Consider the following 18114-nt stretch of genomic DNA (forward strand, 5'->3'; position numbering starts at 1 on the left):
GAGAAGAATGGATAAAGAAGTTGTGGTCCTTATGTACAATGGAATATCACTCAGCCATGAAATCAACGTCCTAAGGCTACGAGCAGCATGATGAGTGGATTTAGGTACGACGATTCTAAGTGAAATAAGTCACACAGAAAAAGACACCTATCATAAGATATCACTTATAGAGGGAATGTAAAAACCGCTACCCTTGAACTGAATTACAAAACAGAACAGAGTCACACGTTTAGAAAACACACTATGGCTGCTTAACGGGAAAGGTGAGGTGGGGTGATGCATAAAACAAGGGTTTCAAATTAGCTCAGATACCGTTCCATAAACCCAATATGTAATAGACAAGACCTACTCCTTGCTCAGTGAACTGGACTCAACACCCCCTATTCACCGCCCAAGAATATATCTGACTAGTAAGAATCTTAAAACCTATGTATTGCTATCTCTCTGTAAGTGAGTCAAGTGGGTGTAAAGCAGCATAAACACAGCAGTGCAAAGCAGCTAAACCCCATTATAAAAATCAATTACTTTTAAAAACCCGTGAAACAAAGACAGTGAAAGAGAAATTCTTACAAAATTCGTTCAGGGGCTGCGATGCCACCTGGATTGACCATATCTAGACCCACAGCTGACTGAGCCATAAGGGTGGACACTCTTGGGGCTGAGAGGTTTGGTGAGGTTGGGTGAGCTAACGCAGACCCTGTAAAATAATACAGCGTGGTACCCATCCCATGGGTCCCAAATCTCCAGGTTCAAGGGCATCTTCCTACATCGAAAACATGCATGAGAAACCCAGAAGATGGTACACCGTGTGATCGGGAAAGGTTTCTAAAACGCACCTCATTTTTCATCTCCTTGTGCTCCGGTTCGCCATTCCAGCCGCTTTACTAGCAATCTCCCTCCTTGGAGAATCAGCACCTTTAACCTCCTGTTCCTTACAGGTTGCAATCTGTCCTGAGGATGAACGGGAAGAGGGGGAACCAATGAGAGACTAGCTCTAGGTGTTGGGACAGGCACACGTCACTCTATTTTCCCATCAGGAAGAAAAATTAACCACAGGCTCAGCCTGCCGCCCGGAGCCAGAATAGGGCCTGAAGCAATCCTGCGCTTTTGCGGCCAGCTCCCAAGAAAGCGAGTTGAGAAATGGAGCTCAGGGGCACTGCAATTCACAGACCTGCACAGTTAGAAATGATAACTCCCGTCCACAAATATATTGAGGAAAGGCAACGAAGAGAATTTGAAAGCAAGGCAGAATTGCAGGAAACCGATTTCAGGAGGTAGATTCGAATCGCCTTTAAAGCACAGGAAAAGCGGCAAAACCTCGACAATGATGCCCTTGGCCAAAAAGGGCGTATGCGTTTTTTCCTGAATATATTCAGGAAAAAACGCATACGCCCTTTTTGGCCAACCAAGCAACCTGGAAAGGCAAATCAGCGCTACAAAGAAGTCTCGCTTCCCATCGGTCAAAAGGGCCATGCTGAATAAAGTGTCAAAACCAGAAATGCAGGACAGGCCATGGAGAAATGGGAGCCTTGCTACGCTGATGGGCGGGCTGTAAATGGCCAACAGCCACTCTGGAGAAGTGTACGGTGTGTCCTGAAACATCTAAAAAACTCAGCTTAGAGAGCATACGGCACTTCCACTCATGGGCGTATAAATTGGGAAAACTAAAAATCAGCAAGACACAGGCACCCCAAAGTTTAGGGCTGCTCTGTTGACAAGAACCTCCACTTCGTTACACCTGAAACATCCAAGGAAAGAGAAGAATGGATAAAGAAGTTGTGGTCCTTATGTACAATGGAATATCACTCAGCCATGAAATCAACGTCATAAGGCTAGGAGCAGCATGATGAGTGGATATAGGTACAACGATTCTAAGTGAAATAAGTCACACAGAAAAAGACACTTATCATAAGATATCACTTACAGAGGCTAATGTAAAAACCGCTACCCTTGAACTGAATTACAAAACAGAACAGAGTCGCACGTTTAGAAAACACACTATGGCTGCTTAACGGGAAAGGTGAGGTGGGGTGATGCATAAAACAAGGGTTTCAAATTAGCTCAGATACCGTTCCATAAACCCAATATGTAATAGACAAGACCTACTCCTTGCTCAGTGAACTGGACTCAACACCCCCTATTCACCGCCCAAGAATATATTTGACTAGTAAGAATCTTAAAACCTATGTATTGCTATCTCTCTGTAAGTGAGTCAAGTGGGTGTAAAGCGGTATAAACACAGCAGTGCAAAGCAGCTAAACCCCATTATAAAAATCAATTACTTTTAAAAACCCGTGAAACAAAGACAGTGAAAGAGAAATTCTTACAAAATTCGTTCAGGGGCTGCGATGCCACCTGGATTGACCATATCTAGACCCACAGCTGACTGAGCCATAAGGGTGGACACTCTTGGGGCTGAGAGTTTTGGTGAGGTTGGGTGAGCTAACGCAGACCCTTTAAAGTAGTACGGCGTGGTACCCATGCCATGGGTCCCAAATCTCCAGGTTCAAGGGCATCTTCCTACATCGAAAACATGCATGAGAAACCCAGAAGATGGTACACCGTGTGATCGGGAAAGGTTTCTAAAACGCACCTCATTTTTCATCTCCTTGTGCTCCGGTTCGCCATTCCAGCCGCTTTACTAGCAATCTCCCTCCTTGGAGAATCAGCACCTTTAACCTCCTGTTCCGTACAGGTTGCAATTTGTCCTGAGGATGAACGGGAAGAGGGGGAACCAATGAGAGACTAGCTCTAGGTGTTGGGACAGGCACACGTCACTCTATTTTCCCATCAGGAAGAAAAATTAACCACAGGCTCAGCCTGCCGCCCGGAGCCAGAATAGGGCCTGAAGCAATCCTGCGCTTTTGCGGCCAGCTCCCAAGAAAGCGAGTTGAGAAATGGAGCTCAGGGGCACTGCAATTCACAGACCTGCACAGTTAGAAATGATAACTCCCGTCCACAAATATATTGAGGGAAGGCAACGAAGAGAATTTGAAAGCAAGGCAGAATTGCAGGAAACCGATTTCAGGAGGTAGATTCGAATCGCCTTTAAAGCACAGGAAAAGCGGCAAAACCTCGACAATGATGCCCTTGGCCAAAAAGGGCGTATGCGTTTTTTCCTGAATATATTCAGGAAAAAACGCATACGCCCTTTTTGGCCAACCAAGCAACCTGGAAAGGCAAATCAGCGCTACAAAGAAGTCTCGCTTCCCATCGGTCAAAAGGGCCATGCTGAATAAAGTGTCAAAACCAGAAATGCAGGACAGGCCATGGAGAAATGGGAGCCTTGCTACGCTGATGGGCGGGCTGTAAATGGCCAACAGCCACTCTGGAGAAGTGTACGGTGTGTCCTGAAACATCTAAAAAACTCAGCTTAGAGAGCATAGGGCAGTTCCACTCATGGGCGTATAAATTGGGAAAACTAAAAATCAGCAAGACACAGGCACCCCAAAGTTTAGGGCTGCTCTGTTGACAAGAACCTCCACTTCGTTACACCTGAAACATCCAAGGAAAGAGAAGAATGGATAAAGAAGTTGTGGTCCTTATGTACAATGGAATATCACTCAGCCATGAAATCAACGTCATAAGGCTAGGAGCAGCATGATGAGTGGATATAGGTACAACGATTCTAAGTGAAATAAGTCACACAGAAAAAGACACTTATCATAAGATATCACTTACAGAGGCTAATGTAAAAACCGCTACCCTTGAACTGAATTACAAAACAGAACAGAGTCGCACGTTTAGAAAACACACTATGGCTGCTTAACGGGAAAGGTGAGGTGGGGTGATGCATAAAACAAGGGTTTCAAATTAGCTCAGATACCGTTCCATAAACCCAATATGTAATAGAAAAGACCTACTCCTTGCTCAGTGAACTGGACTCAACACCCCCTATTCACCGCCCAAGAATATATTTGACTAGTAAGAATCTTAAAACCTATGTATTGCTATCTCTCTGTAAGTGAGTCAAGTGGGTGTAAAGCGGCATAAACACAGCAGTGCAAAGCAGCTAAACCCCATTATAAAAATCAATTACTTTTAAAAACCCGTGAAACAAAGACAGTGAAAGAGAAATTCTTACAAAATTCGTTCAGGGGCTGCGATGCCACCTGGATTGACCATATCTAGACCCACAGCTGACTGAGCCATAAGGGTGGACACTCTTGGGGCTGAGAGGTTTGGTGAGGTTGGGTGAGCCAATGCAGACCCTTTAAAGTAGTACGGCGTGGTACCCATGCCATGGTCCCAAATCTCCAGGTTCAAGGGCATCTTCCTACATCGAAAACATGCATGAGAAACCCAGAAGATGGTACACCGTGTGATCGGGAAAGGTTTCTAAAACGCACCTCATTTTTCATCTCCTTGTGCTCCGGTTCGCCATTCCAGCCGCTTTACTAGCAATCTCCCTCCTTGGAGAATCAGCACCTTTAACCTCCTGTTCCGTACAGGTTGCAATTTGTCCTGAGGATGAACGGGAAGAGGGGGAACCAATGAGAGACTAGCTCTAGGTGTTGGGACAGGCACAGGTCACTCTATTTTCCCATCAGGAAGAAGAATTAACCACAGGCTCAGCCTGCCGCCCGGAGCCAGAATAGGGCCTGAAGCAATCCTGCGCTTTTGCGGCCAGCTCCCAAGAAAGCGAGTTGAGAAATGGAGCTCAGGGGCACTGCAATTCACAGACCTGCACAGTTAGAAATGATAACTCTCGTCCACAAATATATTGAGGGAAGGCAACGAAGAGGATTTGAAAGCAAGGCAGAATTGCAGGAAACAGATTTCAGGAGGTAGATTCGAATCGCCTTTAAAGCACAGGAAAAGCGGCAAAACCTCGACAATGATGCCCTTGGCCAAAAAGGGCGTATGCGTTTTTTCCTGAATATATTCAGGAAAAAACGCATACGCCCTTTTTGGCCAACCAAGCAACCTGCAAAGGCAAATCAGCGCTACAAAGAAGTCTCGCTTCCCATCGGTCAAAAGGGCCATGCTGAATAAAGTGTCAAAACCAGAAATGCAGGACAGGCCATGGAGAAATGGGAGCCTTGCTACGCTGATGGGCGGGCTGTAAATGGCCAACAGCCACTCTGGAGAAGTGTACGGTGTGTCCTGAAACATCTAAAAAACTCAGCTTAGAGAGCATAGGGCACTTCCACTCATGGGCGTATAAATTGGGAAAACTAAAAATCAGCAAGACACAGGCACCCCAAAGTTTAGGGCTGCTCTGTTGACAAGAACCTCCACTTCGTTACACCTTAAACATCCCAGGAAAGAGAAGAATGGATAAAGAAGTTGTGGTCCTTATGTACAATGGAATATCACTCAGCCATGAAATCAACGTCCTAAGGCTAGGAGCAGCATGATGAGTGGATTTAGGTACGACGATTCTAAGTGAAATAAGTCACACAGAAAAAGACACTTATCATAAGATATCACTTATAGAGGGAATGTAAAAACCGCTACCCTTGAACTGAATTACAAAACAGAACAGAGTCACACGTTTAGAAAACACACTATGGCTGCTTAACGGGAAAGGTGAGGTGGGGTGATGCATAAAACAAGGGTTTCAAATTAGCTCAGATACCGTTCCATAAACCCAATATGTAATAGACAAGACCTACTCCTTGCTCAGTGAACTGGACTCAACACCCCCTATTCACCGCCCAAGAATATATCTGACTAGTAAGAATCTTAAAACCTATGTATTGCTATCTCTCTGTAAGTGAGTCAAGTGGGTGTAAAGCGGCATAAACACAGCAGTGCAAAGCAGCTAAACCCCATTATAAAAATCAATTACTTTTAAAAACCCGTGAAACAAAGACAGTGAAAGAGAAATTCTTACAAAATTCGTTCAGGGGCTGCGATGCCACCTGGATTGACCATATCTAGACCCACAGCTGACTGAGCCATAAGGGTGGACACTCTTGGGGCTGAGAGGTTTGGTGAGGTTGGGTGAGCTAACGCAGACCCTGTAAAATAATACAGCGTGGTACCCATCCCATGGGTCCCAAATCTCCAGGTTCAAGGGCATCTTCCTACATCGAAAACATGCATGAGAAACCCAGAAGATGGTACACCGTGTGATAGGGAAAGGTTTCTAAAACGCACCTCATTTCTCATCTCCTTGGGCTCCGGTTCGCCATTCCAGCCACTTTACTAGCAATCTCCCTCCTTGGAGAATCAGCACCTTTAACCTCCTGTTCCTTACAGGTTGCAAACTGTCCTGAGGATGAACGGGAAGAGGGGGAACCAATGAGAGACTAGCTCTAGGTGTTGGGACAGGCACAGGTCACTCTATTTTCCCATCAGGAAGAAGAATTAACCACAGGCTCAGCCTGCCGCCCGGAGCCAGAATAGGGCCTGAAGCAATCCTGCGCTTTTGCGGCCAGCTCCCAAGAAAGCGAGTTGAGAAATGGAGCTCAGGGGCACTGCAATTCACAGACCTGCACAGTTAGAAATGATAACTCTCGTCCACAAATATATTGAGGGAAGGCAACGAAGAGGATTTGAAAGCAAGGCAGAATTGCAGGAAACAGATTTCAGGAGGTAGATTCGAATCGCCTTTAAAGCACAGGAAAAGCGGCAAAACCTCGACAATGATGCCCTTGGCCAAAAAGGGCGTATGCGTTTTTTCCTGAATATATTCAGGAAAAAACGCATACGCCCTTTTTGGCCAACCAAGCAACCTGGAAAGGCAAATCAGCGCTACAAAGAAGTCTCGCTTCCCATCGGTCAAAAGGGCCATGCTGAATAAAGTGTCAAAACCAGAAATGCAGGACAGGCCATGGAGAAATGGGAGCCTTGCTACGCTGATGGGCGGGCTGTAAATGGCCAACAGCCACTCTGGAGAAGTGTACGGTGTGTCCTGAAACATCTAAAAAACTCAGCTTAGAGAGCATAGGGCACTTCCACTCATGGGCGTATAAATTGGGAAAACTAAAAATCAGCAAGACACAGGCACCCCAAAGTTTAGGGCTGCTCTGTTGACAAGAACCTCCACTTCGTTACACCTTAAACATCCCAGGAAAGAGAAGAATGGATAAAGAAGTTGTGGTCCTTATGTACAATGGAATATCACTCAGCCATGAAATCAACGTCCTAAGGCTAGGAGCAGCATGATGAGTGGATTTAGGTACGACGATTCTAAGTGAAATAAGTCACACAGAAAAAGACACTTATCATAAGATATCACTTATAGAGGGAATGTAAAAACCGCTACCCTTGAACTGAATTACAAAACAGAACAGAGTCACACGTTTAGAAAACACACTATGGCTGCTTAACGGGAAAGGTGAGGTGGGGTGATGCATAAAACAAGGGTTTCAAATTAGCTCAGATACCGTTCCATAAACCCAATATGTAATAGACAAGACCTACTCCTTGCTCAGTGAACTGGACTCAACACCCCCTATTCACCGCCCAAGAATATATCTGACTAGTAAGAATCTTAAAACCTATGTATTGCTATCTCTCTGTAAGTGAGTCAAGTGGGTGTAAAGCGGCATAAACACAGCAGTGCAAAGCAGCTAAACCCCATTATAAAAATCAATTACTTTTAAAAACCCGTGAAACAAAGACAGTGAAAGAGAAATTCTTACAAAATTCGTTCAGGGGCTGCGATGCCACCTGGATTGACCATATCTAGACCCACAGCTGACTGAGCCATAAGGGTGGACACTCTTGGGGCTGAGAGGTTTGGTGAGGTTGGGTGAGCTAACGCAGACCCTGTAAAATAATACAGCGTGGTACCCATCCCATGGGTCCCAAATCTCCAGGTTCAAGGGCATCTTCCTACATCGAAAACATGCATGAGAAACCCAGAAGATGGTACACCGTGTGATAGGGAAAGGTTTCTAAAACGCACCTCATTTCTCATCTCCTTGTGCTCCGGTTCGCCATTCCAGCCACTTTACTAGCAATCTCCCTCCTTGGAGAATCAGCACCTTTAACCTCCTGTTCCTTACAGGTTGCAATCTGTCCTGAGGATGAACGGGAAGAGGGGGAACCAATGAGCGACTAGCTCTAGGTGTTGGGACAGGCACAGGTCACTCTATTTTCCCATCAGGAAGAAGAATTAACCACAGGCTCAGCCTGCCGCCCGGAGCCAGAATAGGGCCTGAAGCAATCCTGCGCTTTTGCGGCCAGCTCCCAAGAAAGCGAGTTGAGAAATGGAGCTCAGGGGCACTGCAATTCACAGACCTGCACAGTTAGAAATGATAACTCTCGTCCACAAATATATTGAGGGAAGGCAACGAAGAGGATTTGAAAGCAAGGCAGAATTGCAGGAAACAGATTTCAGGAGGTAGATTCGAATCGCCTTTAAAGCACAGGAAAAGCGGCAAAACCTCGACAATGATGCCCTTGGCCAAAAAGGGCGTATGCGTTTTTTCCTGAATATATTCAGGAAAAAACGCATACGCCCTTTTTGGCCAACCAAGCAACCTGGAAAGGCAAATCAGCGCTACAAAGAAGTCTCGCTTCCCATCGGTCAAAAGGGCCATGCTGAATAAATTGTCAAAACCAGAAATGCAGGACAGGCCATGGAGAAATGGGAGCCTTGCTACGCTGATGGGCGGACTGTAAATTGCCAACAGCCACTCTGGAGAAGTGTACGGTGTGTCCTGAAACATCTAAAAAACTCAGCTTAGAGAGCATAGGGCACTTCCACTCATGGGCGTATAAATTGGGAAAACTAAAAATCAGCAAGACACAGGCACCCCAAAGTTTAGGGCTGCTCTGTTGACAAGAACCTCCACTTCATTACACCTGAAACATCCAAGGAAAGAGAAGAATGGATAAAGAAGTTGTGGTCCTTATGTACAATGGAATATCACTCAGCCATGAAATCAACGTCATAAGGTTAGGAGCAGCATGATGAGTGGATATAGGTACAACGATTCTAAGTGAAATAAGTCACACAGAAAAAGACACTTATCATAAGATATCACTTATAGAGGCTAATGTAAAAACCGCTACCCTTGAACTGAATTACAAAACAGAACAGAGTCGCACGTTTAGAAAACACACTATGGCTGCTTAACAGGAAAGGTGAGGTGGGGTGATGCATAAAACAAGGGTTTCAAATTAGCTCAGATACCGTTCCATAAACCCAATATGTAATAGACAAGACCTACTCCTTGCTCAGTGAACTGGACTCAACGCCCCCTATTCACCGCCCAAGAATATATCTGACTAGTAAGAATCTTAAAACCTATGTATTGATATCTCTCTGTAAGTGAGTCAAGTGGGTGTAAAGCGGCATAAACACAGCAGTGCAAAGCAGCTAAACCCCATTATAAAAATCAATTACTTTTAAAAACCCGTCAAACAAAGACAGTGAAAGAGAGATAAATTCTTACAAAATTCGTTCAGGGGCTGCGATGCCACCTGGATTGACCATATCTAGACCCACAGCTGACTGAGCCATAAGGGTGGACACTCTTGGGGCTGAGAGGTTTGGTGAGGTTGGGTGAGCTAACGCAGACCCTGTAAAATAATACAGCGTGGTACCCATCCCATGGGTCCCAAATCTCCAGGTTCAAGGGCATCTTCCTACATCGAAAACATGCATGAGAAACCCAGAAGATGATACACCGTGTGATAGGGAAAGGTTTCTAAAACGCACCTCATTTCTCATCTCCTTGGGCTCCGGTTCGCCATTCCAGCCACTTTACTAGCAATCTCCCTCCTTGGAGAATCAGCACCTTTAACCTCCTGTTCCTTACAGGTTGCAATCTGTCCTGAGGATGAACCGGAAGAGGGGGAACCAATGAGAGACTAGCTCTAGGTGTTGGGACAGGCACAGGTCACTCTATTTTCCCATCAGGAAGAAGAATTAACCACAGGCTCAGCCTGCCGCCCGGAGCCAGAATAGGGCCTGAAGCAATCCTGCGCTTTTGCGGCCAGCTCCCAAGAAAGCGAATTGAGAAATGGAGCTCAGGGGCACTGCAATTCACAGACCTGCACAGTTAGAAATGATAACTCTCGTCCACAAATATATTGAGGGAAGGCAACGAAGAGGATTTGAAAGCAAGGCAGAATTGCAGGAAACAGATTTCAGGAGGTAGATTCGAATCGCCTTTAAAGCACAGGAAAAGCGGCAAAACCTCGACAATGATGCCCTTGGCCAAAAAGGGCGTATGCGTTTTTTCCTGAATATATTCAGGAAAAAACGCATACGCCCTTTTTGGCCAACCAAGCAACCTGGAAAGGCAAATCAGCGCTACAAAGAAGTCTCGCTTCCCATCGGTCAAAAGGGCCATGCTGAATAAAGTGTCAAAACCAGAAATGCAGGACAGGCCATGGAGAAATGGGAGCCTTGCTACGCTGATGGGCGGGCTGTAAATTGCCAACAGCCACTCTGGAGAAGTGTATGGTGTGTCCTGAAACATCTAAAAAACTCAGCTTAGAGAGCATAGGGCACTTCCACTCATGGGCGTATAAATTGGGAAAACTAAAAATCAGCAAGACACAGGCACCCCAAAGTTTAGGGCTGCTCTGTTGACAAGAACCTCCACTTCGTTACACCTGAAACATCCCAGGAAAGAGAAGAATGGATAAAGAAGTTGTGGTCCTTATGTACAATGGAATATCACTCAGCCATGAAATCAACGTCCTAAGGCTACGAGCAGCATGATGAGTGGATTTAGGTACGACGATTCTAAGTGAAATAAGTCACACAGAAAAAGACACTTATCATAAGATATCACTTATAGAGGGAATGTAAAAACCGCTACCCTTGAACTGAATTACAAAACAGAACAGAGTCGCACGTTTAGAAAACACACTATGGCTGCTTAACGGGAAAGGTGAGGTGGGGTGATGCATAAAACAAGGGTTTCAAATTAGCTCAGATACCATTCCATAAACCCAATATGTAATAGACAAGACCTACTCCTTGCTCAGTGAACTGGACTCAACACCCCCTATTCACCGCCCAAGAATATATCTGACTAGTAAGAATCTTAAAACCTATGTATTGCTATCTCTCTGTAAGTGAGTCAAGTGGGTGTAAAGCGGCATAAACACAGCAGTGTAAAGCAGCTAAACCCCATTATAAAAATCAATTACTTTTAAAAACCCGTGAAACAAAGACAGTGAAAGAGAAATTCTTACAAAATTCGTTCAGGGGCTGCGATGCCACCTGGATTGACCATATCTAGACCCACAGCTGACTGAGCCATAAGGGTGGACACTCTTGGGGCTGAGAGGTTTGGTGAGGTTGGGTGAGCTAACGCAGACCCTGTAAAATAATACAGCGTGGTACCCATCCCATGGGTCCCAAATCTCCAGGTTCAAGGGCATCTTCCTACATCGAAAACATGCATGAGAAACCCAAAAGATGGTACACCGTGTGATAGGGAAAGGTTTCTAAAACGCACCTCATTTCTCATCTCCTTGTGCTCCTGTTCGCCATTCCAGCCACTTTACTAGCAATCTCCCTCCTTGGAGAATCAGCACCTTTAACCTCCTGTTCCTTACAGGTTGCAATCTGTCCTGAGGATGAACGGGAAGAGGGGGAACCAATGAGAGACTAGCTCTAGGTGTTGGGACAGGCACACGTCACTCTATTTTCCCATCAGGAAGAAGAATTAACCACAGGCTCAGCCTGCCGCCCGGAGCCAGAATAGGGCCTGAAGCAATCCTGCGCTTTTGCGGCCAGCTCCCAAGAAAGCGAGTTGAGAAATGGAGCTCAGGGGCACTGCAATTCACAGACCTGCACAGTTAGAAATGATAACTCTCGTCCACAAATATATTGAGGGAAGGCAACGAAGAGGATTTGAAAGCAAGGCAGAATTGCAGGAAACAGATTTCAGGAGGTAGATTCGAATCGCCTTTAAAGCACAGGAAAAGCGGCAAAACCTCGACAATGATGCCCTTGGCCAAAAAGGGCGTATGCGTTTTTTCCTGAATATATTCAGGAAAAAACGCATACGCCCTTTTTGGCCAACCAAGCAACCTGGAAAGGCAAATCAGCGCTACAAAGAAGTCTCGCTTCCCATCGGTCAAAAGGGCCATGCTGAATAAAGTGTCAAAACCAGAAATGCAGGACAGGCCATGGAGAAATGGGAGCCTTGCTACGCTGATGGGCGGGCTGTAAATGGCCAACAGCCACTCTGGAGAAGTGTACGGTGTGTCCTGAAACATCTAAAAAACTCAGCTTACAGAGCATAGGGCACTTCCACTCATGGGCGTATAAATTGGGAAAACTAAAAATCAGCAAGACACAGGCACCCCAAAGTTTAGGGCTGCTCTGTTGACAAGAACCTCCACTTCGTTACACCTGAAACATCCCAGGAAAGAGAAGAATGGATAAAGAAGTTGTGGTCCTTATGTACAATGGAATATCACTCAGCCATGAAATCAACGTCCTAAGGCTAGGAGCAGCATGATGAGTGGATTTAGGTACAACGATTCTAAGTGAAATAAGTCACACAGAAAAAGACACTTATCATAAGATATCACTTATAGAGGGAATGTAAAAACCGCTACCCTTGAACTGAATTACAAAACAGAACAGAGTCGCACGTTTAGAAAACACACTATGTCTGCTTAACGGGAAAGGTGAGGTGGGTTGATGCATAAAACAAGGGTTTCAAATTAGCTCAGATACCGTTCCATAAACCCAATATGTAATAGACAAGACCTACTCCTTGCTCAGTGAACTGGACTCAACACCCCCTATTCACCGCCCAAGAACATATTTGACTAGTAAGAATCTTAAAACCTATGTATTGCTATCTCTCTGTAAGTGAGTCAAGTGGGTGTAAAGCGGCATAAACACAGCAGTGCAAAGCAGCTAAACCCCATTATAAAAATCAATTACTTTTAAAAACCCGTGAAACAAAGACAGTGAAAGAGGAATTCTTACAAAATTCGTTCAGGGGCTGCGATGCCACCTGGATTGACCATATCTAGACCCACAGCTGACTGAGCCATAAGGGTGGACACTCTTGGGGCTGAGAGGTTTGGTGAGGTTGGGTGAGCTAACGCAGACCCTGTAAAATAATACAGCGTGGTACCCATCCCATGGGTCCCAAATCTCCAGGTTCAAGGGCATCTTCCTACATCGAAAACATGCATGAGAAACCCAAAAGATGGTACACCGTGTGATAGGGAAAGGTTTCTAAAACGCACCTCATTTCTCATCTCCTTGTGCTCCGGTTCGCCATTCCAGCCACTTTACTAGCAATCTCCCTCCTTGGAGAATCAGCACCTTTAACCTCCTGTTCCTTACAGGTTGCAATCTGTCCTGAGGATGAACGGGAAGAGGGGGAACCAATGAGAGACTAGCTCTAGGTGTTGGGACAGGCACAGGTCACTCTATTTTCCCATCAGGAAGAAGAATTAACCACAGGCTCAGCCTGCCGCCCGGAGCCAGAATAGGGCCTGAAGCAATCCTGCGCTTTTGCGGCCAGCTCCCAAGAAAGCGAGTTGAGAAGTGGAGCTCAGGGGCACTGCAATTCACAGACCTGCACAGTTAGAAATGATAACTCTCGTCCACAAATATATTGAGGGAAGGCAACGAAGAGGATTTGAAAGCAATGCAGAATTGCAGGAAACCGATTTCAGGAGGTAGATTCGAATCGCCTTTAAAGCACAGGAAAAGCGGCAAAACCTCGACAATGATGCCCTTGGCCAAAAAGGGCGTATGCGTTTTTTCCTGAATATATTCAGGAAAAAACGCATACGCCCTTTTTGGCCAACCAAGCAACCTGGAAAGGCAAATCAGCGCTACAAAGAAGTCTCGCTTCCCATCGGTCAAAAGGGCCATGCTGAATAAAGTGTCAAAACCAGAAATGCAGGACAGGCCATGGAGAAATGGGAGCCTTGCTACGCTGATGGGCGGGCTGTAAATGGCCAACAGCCACTCTGGAGAAGTGTACGGTGTGTCCTGAAACATCTAAAAAACTCAGCTTACAGAGCATAGGGCACTTCCACTCATGGGCGTATAAATTGGGAAAACTAAAAATCAGCAAGACACAGGCACCCCAAAGTTTAGGGCTGCTCTGTTGACAAGAACCTCCACTTCGTTACACCTGAAACATCCCAGGAAAGAGAAGAATGGATAAAGAAGTTGTGGTCCTTATGTACAATGGAATATCACTCAGCCAAGAAATCAACGTCCTAAGGCTAGGAGCAGCATGATGAGTGGATTTAGGTACAACGATTCTAAGTGAAATAAGTCACACAGAAAAAGACACTTATCATAAGATATCACTTATAGAGGGAATGTAAAAACGGCTACCCTTGAACTGAATTACAAAACAGAACAGAGTCGCACGTTTAGAAAACACACTATGGCTGCTTAACGGGAAAGGTGAGGTGGGGTGATGCATAAAACAAGGGTTTCAAATTAGCTCAGATACCGTTCCATAAACCCAATATGTAATACACAAGACCTACTCCTTGCTCAGCGAACTGGACTCAACACCCCCTAGTCACCGCCCAAGAATATATTTGACTAGTAAGAATCTTAAAACCTATGTATTGCTATCTCTCTGTAAGTGAGTCAAGTGGGTGTAAAGCGGCATAAACACAGCAGTGCAAAGCAGCTAAACCCCATTATAAAAATCAATTACTTTTAGAAACCCGTGAAACAAAGACAGTGAAAGAGAAATTCTTACAAAATTCGTTCAGGGGCTGCGATGCCACCTGGATTGACCATATCTAGACCCACAGCTGACTGAGCCATAAGGGTGGACACTCTTGGGGCTGAGAGGTTTGGTGAGGTTGGGTGAGCTAACGCAGACCCTGTAAAATAATACAGCGTGGTACCCATCCCATAGGTCCCAAATCTCCAGGTTCAAGGGCATCTTCCTACATCGAAAACATGCATGAGAAACCCAGAAGATGGTACACCGTGTGATCGGGAAAGGTTTCTAAAACGCACCTCATTTCTCATCTCCTTGTGCTCCGGTTCGCCATTCCAGCCGCTTTACTAGCAATCTCCCTCCTTGGAGAATCAGCACCTTTAACCTCCTGTTCCGTACAGGTTGCAATTTGTACTGAGGATGAACGGGAAGAGGGGGAACCAATGAGAGACTAGCTCTAGGTGTTGGGACAGGCACACGTCACTCTATTTTCCCATCAGGAAGAAAAATTAACCACAGGCTCAGCCTGCCGCCCGGAGCCAGAATAGGGCCTGAAGCAATCCTGCGCTTTTGCGGCCAGCTCCCAAGAAAGCGAGTTGAGAAATGGAGCTCAGGGGCACTGCAATTCACAGACCTGCACAGTTAGAAATGATAACTCTCGTCCACAAATATATTGAGGGAAGGCAACGAAGAGAATTTGAAAGCAAGGCAGAATTGCAGGAAACCGATTTCAGGAGGTAGATTCGAATCGCCTTTAAAGCACAGGAAAAGCGGCAAAACCTCGACTATGATGCCCTTGGCCAAAAAGGGCGTATGCGTTTTTTCCTGAATATATTCAGGAAAAAACGCATACGCCCTTTTTGGCCAATCAAGCAACCTGGAAAGGCAAATCAGCGCTACAAAGAAGTCTCGCTTCCCATCGGTCAAAAGGGCCATGCTGAAAAAAGTGTCAAAACCAGAAATGCAGGACAGGCCATGGAGAAATGGGAGCCTTGCTACGCTGATGGGCGGGCTGTAAATTGCCAACAGCCACTCTGGAGAAGTGTACGGTGTGTCCTGAAACATCGAAAAAACTCAGCTTACAGAGCATAGGGCACTTCCACTCATGGGCGTATAAATTGGGAAAACTAAAAATCAGCAAGACACAGGCACCCCAAAGTTTAGGGCTGCTCTGTTGACAAGAACCTCCACTTCGTTACACCTGAAACATCCCAGGAAAGAGAAGAATGGATAAAGAAGTTGTAGTCCTTATGTTCAATGGAATATCACTCAGCCATGAAATCAACGTCCTAAGGCTAGGAGCAGCATGATGAGTGGATTTAGGTACGACGATTCTAAGTGAAATAAGTCACACAGAAAAAGACACTTATCATAAGATATCACTTATAGAGGGAATGTAAAAACCGCTACCCTTGAACTGAATTACAAAACAGAACAGAGTCGCACGTTTAGAAAACACACTATGGCTGCTTAACGGGAAAGGTGAGGTGGGGTGATGCATAAAACAAGGGTTTCAAATTAGCTCAGATACCGTTCCATAAACCCAATATGTAATACACAAGACCTACTCCTTGCTCAGTGAACTGGACTCAACACCCCCTATTCACCGCCCAAGAATATATCTGACTAGTAAGAATCTTAAAACCTATGTATTGCTATCTCTCTGTAAGTGAGTCAAGTGGGTGTAAAGCGGCATAAACACAGCAGTGCAAAGCAGCTAAACCCCATTATAAAAATCAATTACTTTTAAAAACCCGTGAAACAAAGACAGTGAAAGAGAAATTCTTACAAAATTCGTTCAGGGGCTGCGATGCCACCTGGATTGACCATATCTAGACCCACAGCTGACTGAGCCATAAGGGTGGACACTCTTGGGGCTGAGAGTTTTGGTGAGGTTGGGTGAGCTAACACAGACCCTTTAAAGTAGTACGGCGTGGTACCCATGCCATGGGTCCCAAATCTCCAGGTTCAAGGGCATCTTCCTACATCGAAAACATGCATGAGAAACCCAGAAGATGGTACACCGTGTGATCGGGAAAGGTTTCTAAAACGCACCTCATTTCTCATCTCCTTGTGCTCCGGTTCGCCATTCCAGCCGCTTTACTAGCAATCTCCCTCCTTGGAGAATCAGCACCTTTAACCTCCTGTTCCGTACAGGCTGCAATTTGTCCTGAGGATGAACGGGAAGAGGGGGAACCAATGAGAGACTAGCTCTAGGTGTTGGGACAGGCACACGTCACTCTATTTTCCCATCAGGAAGAAGAATTAACCACAGGCTCAGCCTGCCGCCCGGAGCCAGAATAGGGCCTGAAGCAATCCTGCGCTTTTGCGGCCAGCTCCCAAGAAAGCGAGTTGAGAAATGGAGCTCAGGGGCACTGCAATTCACAGACCTGCAGAGTTAGAAATGATAACTCTCGTCCACAAATATATTGAGGGAAGGCAACGAAGAGAATTTGAAAGCAAGGCAGAATTGCAGGAAACCGATTTCAGGAGGTAGATTCAAATCGCCTTTAAAGCACAGGAAAAGCAGCAAAACCTCGACTATGATGCCCTTGGCCAAAAAGGGCGTATGCGTTTTTTCCTGAATATATTCAGGAAAAAACGCATACGCCCTTTTTGGCCAACCAAGCAACCTGGAAAGGCAAATCAGCGCTACAAAGAAGTCTCGCTTCCCATCGGTCAAAAGGGCCATGCTGAATAAAGTGTCAAAACCAGAAATGCAGGACAGGCCATGGAGAAATGGGAGCCTTGCTACGCTGATGGGCGGGCTGTAAATGGCCAACAGCCACTCTGGAGAAGTGTACGGTGTGTCGTGAAACATCTAAAAAACTCAGCTTACAGAGCATAGGGCACTTCCACTCATGGGCGTATAAATTGGGAAAACTAAAAATCAGCAAGACACAGGCACCCCAAAGTTTAGGGCTGCTCTGTTGACAAGAACCTCCACTTCGTTACACCTGAAACATCCCAGGAAAGAGAAGAATGGATAAAGAAGTTGTGGTCCTTATGTACAATGGAATATCACTCAGCCATGAAATCAACGTCCTAAGGCTACGAGCAGCATGATGAGTGGATTTAGGTACGACGATTCTAAGTGAAATAAGTCACACAGAAAAAGACACTTATCATAAGATATCACTTATAGAGGGAATGTAAAAACCGCTACCCTTGAACTGAATTACAAAACAGAACAGAGTCGCACGTTTAGAAAACACACTATGGCTGCTTAACGGGAAAGGTGAGGTGGGGTGATGCATAAAACAAGGGTTTCAAATTAGCTCAGATACCATTCCATAAACCCAATATGTAATAGACAAGACCTACTCCTTGCTCAGTGAACTGGACTCAACACCCCCTATTCACCGCTCAAGAATATATCTGACTAGTAAGAATCTTAAAACCTATGTATTGCTGTCTCTCTGTAAGTGAGTCAAGTGGGTGTAAAGCGGCATAAACACAGCAGTGTAAAGCAGCTAAACCCCATTATAAAAATCAATTACTTTTAAAAACCCGTGAAACAAAG

This window comes from Balaenoptera borealis (assembly GCF_965194805.1).
Source record: "Balaenoptera borealis genome assembly, chromosome: 10".
Lineage (NCBI taxonomy): Eukaryota > Metazoa > Chordata > Mammalia > Artiodactyla > Balaenopteridae > Balaenoptera > Balaenoptera borealis.